Source organism: Geospiza fortis, unplaced genomic scaffold, assembly GCF_000277835.1.
Source record: "Geospiza fortis unplaced genomic scaffold, GeoFor_1.0 scaffold878, whole genome shotgun sequence".
In the NCBI taxonomy this organism is placed as follows: domain Eukaryota; kingdom Metazoa; phylum Chordata; class Aves; order Passeriformes; family Thraupidae; genus Geospiza; species Geospiza fortis.
Window position 1 is genome coordinate 896,017 of NW_005054471.1, and position 10,632 is coordinate 906,648.

The following is a 10,632-nucleotide window of genomic DNA, read 5'->3' on the forward strand; positions in this document are numbered from 1 at the left end:
TGGGCACACGTTTCGGCAGGGCACTGCTCAGCCTGGGATGCTTCCCCCAGCCTGCCCGGGGCTGGGCTGAGCGCCGGGGAAAGAGGTAACACGGCGGTCTCACATTTTGCCCTGCTTTGATATAAGTGATACCTCGTGTGGGGGGCGTCTAACTGAGATAGGCGTTCTCTGATAAATAGCATGACAGGCACCCTTGCTGAACTTGATGTCTGGACAGAAGGGGAAGAGTGGTACTGGACATTACAGCATGGTATAGATGAAAATATCCCTGAGACACTCTCACAGTGTCCCTGTGCTGTCCTAACATCTTTCTCTGGCTTTTGCCTGTTCCTACAGCAGAGTGGGGAAGCAAGGGCTCATTCTCCTGTGTCTTCAAATTATCAAGCAGTGGGTCCTGGGCCCCTCAGGCACCCCTGGCAAAGGAGCACAAGAAGTGCTGAGAAGGAGCAGTTTCCATGCCTTCAGGTGGCTCTGTGAGATGTTTCGAGCAGTAGTTTTGCTTCTAGGAGGGTGTGTTTGGGTTTAGGAGTGTGAGGCTCACATCTGAGGTCTGCACTGGCTAGTGAAGCAGGGATGTGTTCAGGGCAGGACAGAAGAGGGGGGTGGCAGACATCCCAACCAGCTGGTGAGGTGAATGCTCCCCCCAGCCTGTGCAGCCCATCAGATACAGCCAGCAGAGGCTAGAGAACACATCAGTGAACAGAACAACAACCAAATTACCCCGTGGGACTGGGACAGCTCAGATCTCACCATGCTGGATCCCAGCTTGCTCCCATCAGTCTCTGGTCTGGCTGTGCCCAGGTCAGCAGTGCCCCATATTTGCCTCTCATGGGTTGGCTTCTTCCCACAGGCTCCTCTGAGCTGGCCAGGGAGCAAACCCCTTTTTGGGACTTCACCCCTTTTCTGCCTCTCAGCACCTCCCAAGCATCTGGACTGTCAGGGCCAGAGGGAAACGTTCCCCTCCAGCAGCCATTTCAAGCCCGTGTTAGGAAAGTGCTGTAATGCTGGTACATGGGGTGTAACAGCTCCTACCACATCACTCTCTGCTGTAACCAGTGATAAATAACTGCAGTGACCCCGCTGTAGATCACAACTGTACTTAGAGACCTCTCTGTGGAGGTCAGGGTTCTGGATGAGGCGTGCTGGGTACTAATGGCTGTCCCCACTGTGCTAATTGAAGTGGGGATGGAAACAAAATCTCTTATTTTCAGACAATGGGCTCAGAGGAAAGTGGTGACATTTTGTCAAGCAGTGCTTTTAGATCCCTTCCCCTTCTCTTCTGGCTCAGTGTTTTGGCTTTTCCTCCTGGTATATCCGTCATGCTCTGCAAACCCTGTGCACAGAAGTGGGCACAGAAGCAGGTCCTCACTATCTTTGGGGCAGGCATGAGACATCCTTTTATTCAAACAATTGATAAATTAGCTTAATCTGCACTTATGGACTACTAAAGAGTGTGAGATGCTTGCCATTCTCTTGATCTCTCTATCAATACAGATTGTTTTTCTAAAAGAGGCACAAAAATCCCGTGCTTGACACAGGAGTGCTCAGGCTGGCAGGAGTGATCAGGTTCACACCAAAGAAGAAGTCAGACCAAAGGATCAAAATTGTCCTTGCTGTCCTTAAAGTTTATGAATTCAGTTCAAAGTCTTGGGAGCTCTACTTCAGTCAGTTGGTTTAAGCAAAAAATAAACCACCAAAAAAACCCCCAAAAAACCCAACAAAACAAAAAACTCAACAAAACCTTTTGAATTTTGATTGCTTTCCCATTCAGCTAAATTCCAATTCAATTTCTTCTGGACAAGTTTGTAATCTTGCTCCTGCCAGCCGGGCGCTTTAATCTCTACCATTGTCTTCTGTTGCCAGGAGCAGGCAGGAGTTGTGGGGTGAGGGGCTGCTTGGCACCACGCTCACAACCATGGTCAATACCTTCTATCTCAAGCATCCTTAAAACTAAAAGCAGGGAAGGAACTGCCAGGGATAGATTAGTGTTGGCTGCTGACAAAGAATCAGCCAGGCAAGAAAAAGAACTGGGAAAAGGAGCAAGATGAGATGTGAATGCACTCAGCTGCAGGGGAACAATATTTCTTGTACCAGCAATGAATACGGTAACAGGGAAAGACTTGTAAGCATCTTGATTTTTTTAAAGTATGCTCCTGCTGCCACTGTAACTGCACGTACTCACAGATAAAGGGAGTTTAGGAGGAGTGTGAGAAGAAGGAGCACAGCTCCCCAAGTAATTTCGTTTCTTCCATAGAGAACTGCAGCATGGAAGCAACAGGCACAAGATGCACCTTGATCTTGCAAGAGATGTTGTGTGCACCAAAATCTTGACCTTCACTTAGGGAGCATTGTGAATGAATGAATGAATGAATGAATGAATGAATGAATGAATGAATGAATGAATGAATGAATGAATGAATTAAGAGCCTGTAATGGTTTCCTCATGGACCAGAGCTTTCTCTTCATGCAAAGGCTACTGAGGGCACCTGCCAGCCTTGGGTTTGCAGAGCAGAGGTGAGGCAGGGAATGATGATGGAAACAGACAGCAAAATTATCAGATGGGATCCGGAGGCAGCTGCACCTGTGTTGAGCTGCTAGAAATTAGAGTTAATTAGAGGAGAAGGAGTTGGCACTTTCAGAAAAACTTTGGTGCCTGGAGTCTTGGACATGTGGACGCTCTATGGAGTGGTCCTGGGGGACCTTTCAGCAGCACAAGTCTTGTGCTCAGTACCTTGTCTCTGTCACAGGTACTCAGGGCTATTCTGTGTCTACACTTGGGGGAAGTCCTGATTTCACAGGAACCCCCCAAGCCCTTCTGCAGCATCACCAGGATGCTGCCTTGGATGCAGGACAGGGATCACATTTCCCACGACATGGATGAGGCAGTTCTCTGTGCCGGGCAAAGCACAGGTCAGGCAGAGGATGTGGGAAGTGATACATTAAATCCCTATGTGTTGTCTAGCCACCATCTAGACGACATGGGTGGGGAGAGCACAGATGCCACGAGCATTAGAGGTTTCTCTGCTGGGAAAGCCTTTCTCTGCTCCAGCTCCTCTCAGCAAGAAGCAACTCTCGATAAAACTCTTTCAGCAGCGTTGATGGCAGACTGAAGTGAAGCAGCAAACACAACCCCAGCAGGAGACCGTTTAGGTTATTATTTTAATTAATTGCACATGTAGTTAAACTGAAAGAAAAATAGAGACGTGACACCCAATTATTCAAATCAGTTTCTGCCAGTCACACACCGCTGCTGCTACCAAGTCCCAGCACAAAACTCTGCCCTCTGCTATCTCCAGAAATGCCAGATATTTGCATCTCAAGGTTGGTAAGCTATTGTCATGCAAGTTTCCTTGCTGTGCAAAAGGGATGAGGAATTGTAAATCTACCAGCGTGTTCGCACAGAGAATTGCATTTCCTAGAACCTGTGAATCATTCCCTCCTGTGGCAGTTTCCCCCCAAAATGTCTCGTTCTTCACCATGCAGCACAGACTGCTCCAGATGGGCACCCCAGTTATCAAGGAAGACTCTGGAAGGTGCAGCTCCATAGCCAGGAGAAGGACCCAGTGAGAAAAACAGGCACTGGGCTCCTGGGGGGAAACACCCTCAAAAGCAATGTCCATTGCCAAGGAGATGCTTACACAGCTCCAATCACTTGGAACAAGTTCAGGAAGTTAAAGCAGAGTGCTTCAGGCTGGGAAAACTTTCATTTTTCTTCTGTAGTGACCAAAAGTATGAAAATGAGACTGTCAGGCTTTTCAAGACTGGGGCTTTTGAATATGATTCCCCCTTGGGAGCAAGCATTGCTGGTATTTGCAGCTGCCAGTTCCTGTTCTCCCACCATGAGGGCAGACATGCCTGTTTCTGTCTGCAATGCCAGGCACAAATCCCTCTTCAGCCCCAAGAAGCAGCCCTGAGGCTGTGATCCCCAAACGGGCTCTCGGCATGCAGGAATAGGACGGTTTCCTGATTTCCTGACACACACTTCCCCCAAAGCAAAGGCTCAGTGAGATCTTTCATGACGTCTCTGCTGGAAAAATATCAGGGATTTCAGTAGAAAGGAAAACTCCCATCTCTGGTCACCTCTGGCAGGTCCATGCAGCCCAGCCAGGCTATCCATGAGGGTGCTCATCCCAGCCCAGCTCAGCTCTGCAGCTTCTCCAGTCCCCTGTGCCATAATCCCTGATCCCCAATGGGGATGAGAACCAGGCAGACCCGGTCCCCAGGGCACCTGTTGCCTCAACAGGGAAGGTGAGTGGGTAATTTAAATGATCATATTCTCTGTTTGAAAATCAAACTGGGGCAATGTGGTGATCTGCCGGTGCTTCTGCAACATTGGCTCAGTTTGACAGGGGCCAGGCTCTCCCCTATGTTCCTGTATCAGCTACTTTTTCACTCCCCCAGTCTAGCTGATTAACAAGTCCAATTAAACTTTTGAGCCACACTTCCCCATTTGCATTTCCCTTTGAAGTTTGCTCTTTCTGTTTGAGACCTGGAAAAGGTTTGATGTGTCCCAAAAAAAAGCTGGGTTTCTTTTCCAATGATGTCAGGTAGTTTGATAGGTGTTAAATTTCCCTAGAATTCTGGTCCTGCCTGGACACCTGAATTGTCACACCACCCTATTCATACGTGTGCAGGTAATTTTCTTGTTACCTTAATGTGAAAGCTGTCCCTGCCCATGGTAGGGTGGTTGGAAATAGACTATCTTTAAGGTCCTTTCCATCCCAAACCACTCTGGGATTCTATCCACAGTTATTTCCTCTGTTTCCACACACTGTCTCATCCCATGGTTCCACTGTAAACCCTTCAGAGCAGATGCTCTCCCTGGGCTGTGCTGTGCAGAGATGGGAGAACAATTTTAGCCACTCCTGCTTTAGGAACAGCTGGAGTTAATTAACATCATCCACCTTCTCCAGCAAGGCCAGCTGCAGCAGTGCAGGCTCGGGATCTCCCAGCCTTTCAGGGCACCTTCTGAGCTTCCAGGTCTGCCCTGGCACACTGGGAGGGAGAGCAGAAGGGGGCACAGCTCCTGTTTCCACACTGTGACACAGCCTGCGGGCTGAGCAGCCTCTTGCCCAGCACAGTTTGCCCCAGCAAGAACGAGGCTGTTGCAGTGCAGGGGCTGCAGGGCTGGGGGTGATTGCTGCTCCAGGGGGGCCCTGCCAGCTGCTGAACAGGTAACACATCATCAAAGCATCACTTCGCAGCAAGCAGCTTCTAGGAGACACTTTGATCACAGACAGTTTGCTCTCAAGCCCCACGCTCCTCCTTTGCTGTTACAGAGACATTTTTAAAGATAGCGAGGTTTTGTTTTTCCAATCAGTGCCATCCTGGAGTGGTTCTAGCACCTCTCCTTCTCACAGAGCTGGGACTCAGGTCCTGCCCCACCCCAGCCCAGCTTTCTGGGGTCATTTTTCCCCTGTGCTGGATTTAATATGTCAACCTGGTGACTTCTTTAGGGAGAAAAACAGGCTAAGGATAGAACGTCTCCTGCAGCCTTCACTGGAGTGATTATCATCAAAAAATTTACCTCTCCAAACTATCCCATAACTACAGACACAGGTAACCCTGCTTTCCTCAGTGCTTTGTTGAACTAAAAAGACATTAGAGACTCTTGTAGCCCTCACACACCGTCTGTGTCACCAGTGGGGTGTTGAACAGGAGGGAAAGTATTTTGGAAGCTGAAGGGCTTTTTGCTGAGGCACTGAGGCAACTCTTGAAGTCTGCAGCTGCCCCACAGCAGCCAGGCTTTGGCTCCGTGCTGCAGCCTGCACAACAAGGACCTTCCCCAAGGAATCATGACCCCCAGACTCACCAAGCTGTAGGGACAAGCACAGTGCCAGCCTGGGATGCTCAGCTTTGTGCACCTCCTGAGCCTGAGCCGGGTCTGCAGCAGTTAGTGTGCAATGTGAATCCAAAGTCAGTCCTGTCTTCAAATGATGCTTTTGTTCCCTTCTTAGAGTGCTGGGGGTAGTGCTCAGGTCTGGACACTTCAGAAGTCACTCCATATCTGCTTTCTTTTCAGCTTGTGATTTTTTCAGAGCAAAACAGCCCTTCCCTGTCTCCTGTTGAGGTTTCACCAGGGTTATTTCCAGACCCCTGAACATCACTATGGGGCAGCCCATTGCTGAGGTAAGACTGGGCAGTGAGTTCCAGCCAGGGTTACCTGCCTTCCTCATCTTCCTCAGCATCCAGAATACAGTTTAGTGCATGTATTGAAGCAGCATTTCCGCTTGTGAGGGCCTGGAAAAGTCTGATTTCATAATTGCTTAAATGAACAACAGCACAAAAAGAAAAGAAAAAAAAATAACCAACAAACAACCCAACAAACAAAACCCAACTGTAATTTCAGACTTAATACAAGGAAAAAAAAATAAAGAGAAGTTCTCCTAGGTCTGGCCAATTTTTCTCCTGCCTTTTCCAGAAAGTAGGTAACTGGTATTTAGGAGCCCAGCAACAAGCCTGATAAAATTCCAGCCCCTACCACAAGGAAGCTCTTCCAAAATCTGAGCGGGGAGCAGTGGAAGGAGCCCATTCCCCACAGAGGAGATGGTCCTGATGGAAAGATGGCCCCGAGGAAGGGCAGGCTTGTTTTGGGACTATGCCTGCGGATGGCTCAGATTTGTTTGCAACAGGCAAATTTTCCAAAACAAAAGAAGGAGCCGTTTCAATAGAATCCAAACCTTTTGCCAGAAAGGTATCATTTTGGTAACATATTTAGGGGAAACCATTCCATTTAATGGTTTGGATTTATACCTTATATTCTATTGCATTTTGCTCATGGTATGTTACGTAATATATATCACACAGCCAATTAGCATGCTGAATTTTAATATAACAAAAAATGCTGAGAAAGTGTCACTTCAATTTTCCAGAACAGCCCTGAGGAATGTTTGCTTGACCAGAAATTTACATTTTTCATTCCTGTTTGGAACAACAACAACAAAGAGGTCGATATTTCCCATGAAACAGGACTCTGCAGCTCCGACCTGCTCTCCTAGACAGTCTGGGGAGAGCAACTTTAAAGGCAGGGCAGGCAAAATACTTTTGATGCTTTTCTGTTGCCTGTCCCATCCTGCACCGAAACAACCAATGTCTTCAAACGAAACAGCTCCTCAAAGTTGCAGGAAGAGCAAAAACCCTGAACCAGACCCACCGTGCCCCGAAACCATTCCTCTTCAGAGAGCACTCCCTCTGGGCAAACGAACTTCAAATAATTCCTCCCTCTCTCCTCCTCCAAAGAAGCCCTAATGACACCTTGTCCGTGAACTTAATGTGTTTTAAACTATCTCCATGCCTGGCCACATACTTGGAATGTCCCCTAAGGACTGCTAAAAAGTCACAAGCAGGAAAAAAAAAAAAAAAAGAAAAAAAAGAGAAAAAACCCCTTCAGTCTAGGTCTCTGGGCTCCCACCCCGTGGAGGGGAGGGTTTGCCTGTGCTCAGCTTTACCTTTTGCACACCCACACGAAGCTCCTGGTAGATGGAGCCGGGCGTGAAAGCAGCTCTGAGACATCAGGCTGTGTTTGAACTTTTCACCATTTTCTACCCCCCTCCTCCCCTCCCTTCCGCCACCATCTTGAAGGGGAATTTTTTTTCTTTCTGGTTTCAAAAAGCCCTTCAGGAAATGATTTAGGAGCAGAGAGCATGGTCAGCTAATGGGCTGCAGCTGAGGCAACGTGGGGTTATGCTCCTGTCCCGTCCCTGCGACAGCTCCGCCGCACAGCGACTCTGCCCCTGTGCCTGCATGTGCCCTGCCCGCCTGGCACATCCTTGGACAGGCAGACCTGGAAACTCTCTGAAAAATACTCAAAAACCCTGAACCCTGCACAGCAGCTCACCCTGTGAGCTGTTGACAAACAGGCACCAAACAACTTGTGCTCTTCCCCCTCCAGCACTCGCCGTGTGTCCCTGTGAGCAGCGCCTTGCTCCTGAGTGCCCCTGCAATAACTAACCAGCACTTGCTGCCCAAAATCCTGCATGTTTCCTGCACCCCCAAGCTCTAGGCAGAGCTGTGTGTTGATAACAGGGGCATTTTGGGGCTGGGAGTATTTACCACTTCCCCTCCGTGGCTTCTCTTCCCCCTGAATAGCAAGGCAGGCTTCGAAAACGAGCGGCACAGCAGCTGCCCCTGCCAAGTGCCATCTGTCTGGGAAGTGCAAAGGCTCTCAGAGTCACAGATTGCCCTGCATTTCTCCCTGCCCCTCCACAACTCGTGCCTGGAATTATTATCCTAATTTCCCCACTTATTTTAGAGAGGCAAGCTCCATTTTGCATCAGGGTGGTGCAGGTCTCTCTTTTGTGGGCGATAATTGTTGGGATACCCTCTCCCAAGACAGCACATTTCTCTTCCAGACTTCCATCTTGTCCTTGCCACCTGTTAGTTGCCAAGATGACTGTGGCACAGGTGGTGGGCAGGACACAGGGCAGAGACATGTTGTTCTTGGGGGGATAAGAGGATAGGAGATACCTGAATGGTCCCTGTGCTCTCCAACATGCTTAGCAGGTGATGGTGTCTGCTCCCAGGAAGAGCACATCTCCCTGAGGTTTCCAAGGTGCCACCCAGATGACAGTGCATGTACAGACACCTAAATACATGTGAAAACCAGTTGTACCTTGCAGCTTACTCCTAAAAATTACTTGGTTTGAGCCTACCTAGTAAAGAAAGGAAACCAGTGCTATGCCTGGCCATTGAATAAATCCTGGCATCTCCCACCTGCATCTCTCTATCTTTAAGTTTGCCTTGGGTGGAGAGGATGGGTGACTGCTCTTAATCTTGGAGCAGCCAAGAAATTATGAGCCTGCTCTCAAAGGCTGGTGTCACCAGCATGGGCAAAACTGAAGTGAGTGATGCATGGGGTGAAGGACAGCCTGGACAATGCGGAGAGCTTGGCCAGCATCCTGCAGCACTCAGCACTGTTACAGAGCATCCCAAACCTCCCTGTTGGCTCTGTCCCCTTGGGCTTTCCATATTTACTGCAGACACAGCCCAGACAAGGGTTTCAGCTTCACTCACAATCTTTCAAGTTTCCAATTAATAACTGCAAAATTCTCAGGATTAAGGCAGGCAACCACACAAGCCCTCGGGTAATTCTACCACCAGCTAAAGAAAACCCAAAACCCAAACCGAAAAATCTAGAAAATATTCATGAGAAAAGCTGCAAACTATTCTGCTGCCCGTTAGAGACGCCTTGCTGTTTCCCAGCTAGCTCATCCCAGATGCTGCAGGAATCAAACTGATCCACAGAGCAGCTCTGGAGCTGTCTCTGGAACAGGTCACCCTCCACCCCCAAAGTGTGGGGCTTCTGCCAGCAGGCAGCAAGGGCTATAGGGCAGTGCAGAGGAGGCAGGGGCACGTCCATATGTGGGGGAGATGAATGATGCTTAGGCAAGGGTTTGGCTTCTGTTTCCTGTTCTCCAGAGCTCTGGAGACTGCGCATGGTACCTCTGAGACAGGGGTGCTGCTGGATGGTGGCCAAGGACCAGGCTTTGGGATGTCCACGGGATGGGGAGATGGAGTGACAGACCAAAGGGGCTGAACTGGGTCATGGAGGCTGTGCCCACCCAGGTAGGGCACACACCACCTGCATGCCTGCCCCTTTTTGGTGCTAGCTGCTTTCTTCTCTGCCTTCCCTGGTTCTTTTTCACCACGTTTAATTAACATTGTCTCCCACTGGCTTGCCATGGGCAACTTTTTATTTATTTTGCTCCAATATGCCAGCAGGGAAGATTTCTTAAAATTGCCCAATTTTCTTACCCTGTTCTGGTCTCCAGCCAGCCCCGTCCTAATTAACAAAACATTGTTTTTAATGCATGTGACACCATCAGCAGCTTGAGGGGCACAGGCAGCGCTGGAGTCAGACCTTATTCCTGCTCAGCTTTCTCCTTTTTGGAGGAAGAAACCAGATCTTGATGTGGAGGGGTAGAACTGCCACCCCTATCCTTCTGCACACCCGCTCCCTCCCCTTGCTCAGCTCCTTGGCAGGAACTCACAGAGCTTCTCCAGGCTGCACAGGCAGCAATGGGGGGAAAAAAAGGAAGTTGAGCTGTTTTTTTTATATAATTTTAAAATTGTGCTTTTAATTTTTTTTTTCAAACTAAAAATACCCTCTTGTTTTAAAGTTTCCAAGCACGATGCCCTGAAGAAGCAAGAATGACAGATGCTGCCGAGTACAGATGTTTTGCTTTCCTTTTTTTAATTTTAATTAGTAATATTTTCCACACCAAAACTCACAGATGGCTATTCGTGTCGCTGCAACTGGATCAGGTCAGGATCAGAATGACCTGCTGGGGACATGGCCTAACCACCCTGCAGCACGGTGGTTATATTTAGGCAGGACTTTTTCTCTGCCTTATTAACCTATTACTTGCCATTGTGTCTCTGGGCACAGCTGGGCTGCCCTCAGCCTCATCCCTGAGCCATCCTGTTTCCTTTCACTGCAGGTTTTTGGGACAGACATCTCCCCCGACACCTCAGCAATCAAATGCCTGAGCTCGCCCCACCACACAGATCTTCCCACAGCCCTACCTTGCCCCTCCCATGCACTTCCAGCCATGCTATCAGGGGTTTTTTTTAGGATTCTTAATTTTAAACCAGTCCATTTACCTTCAGGTGTCAGATGTGGAGTTGTGCTTC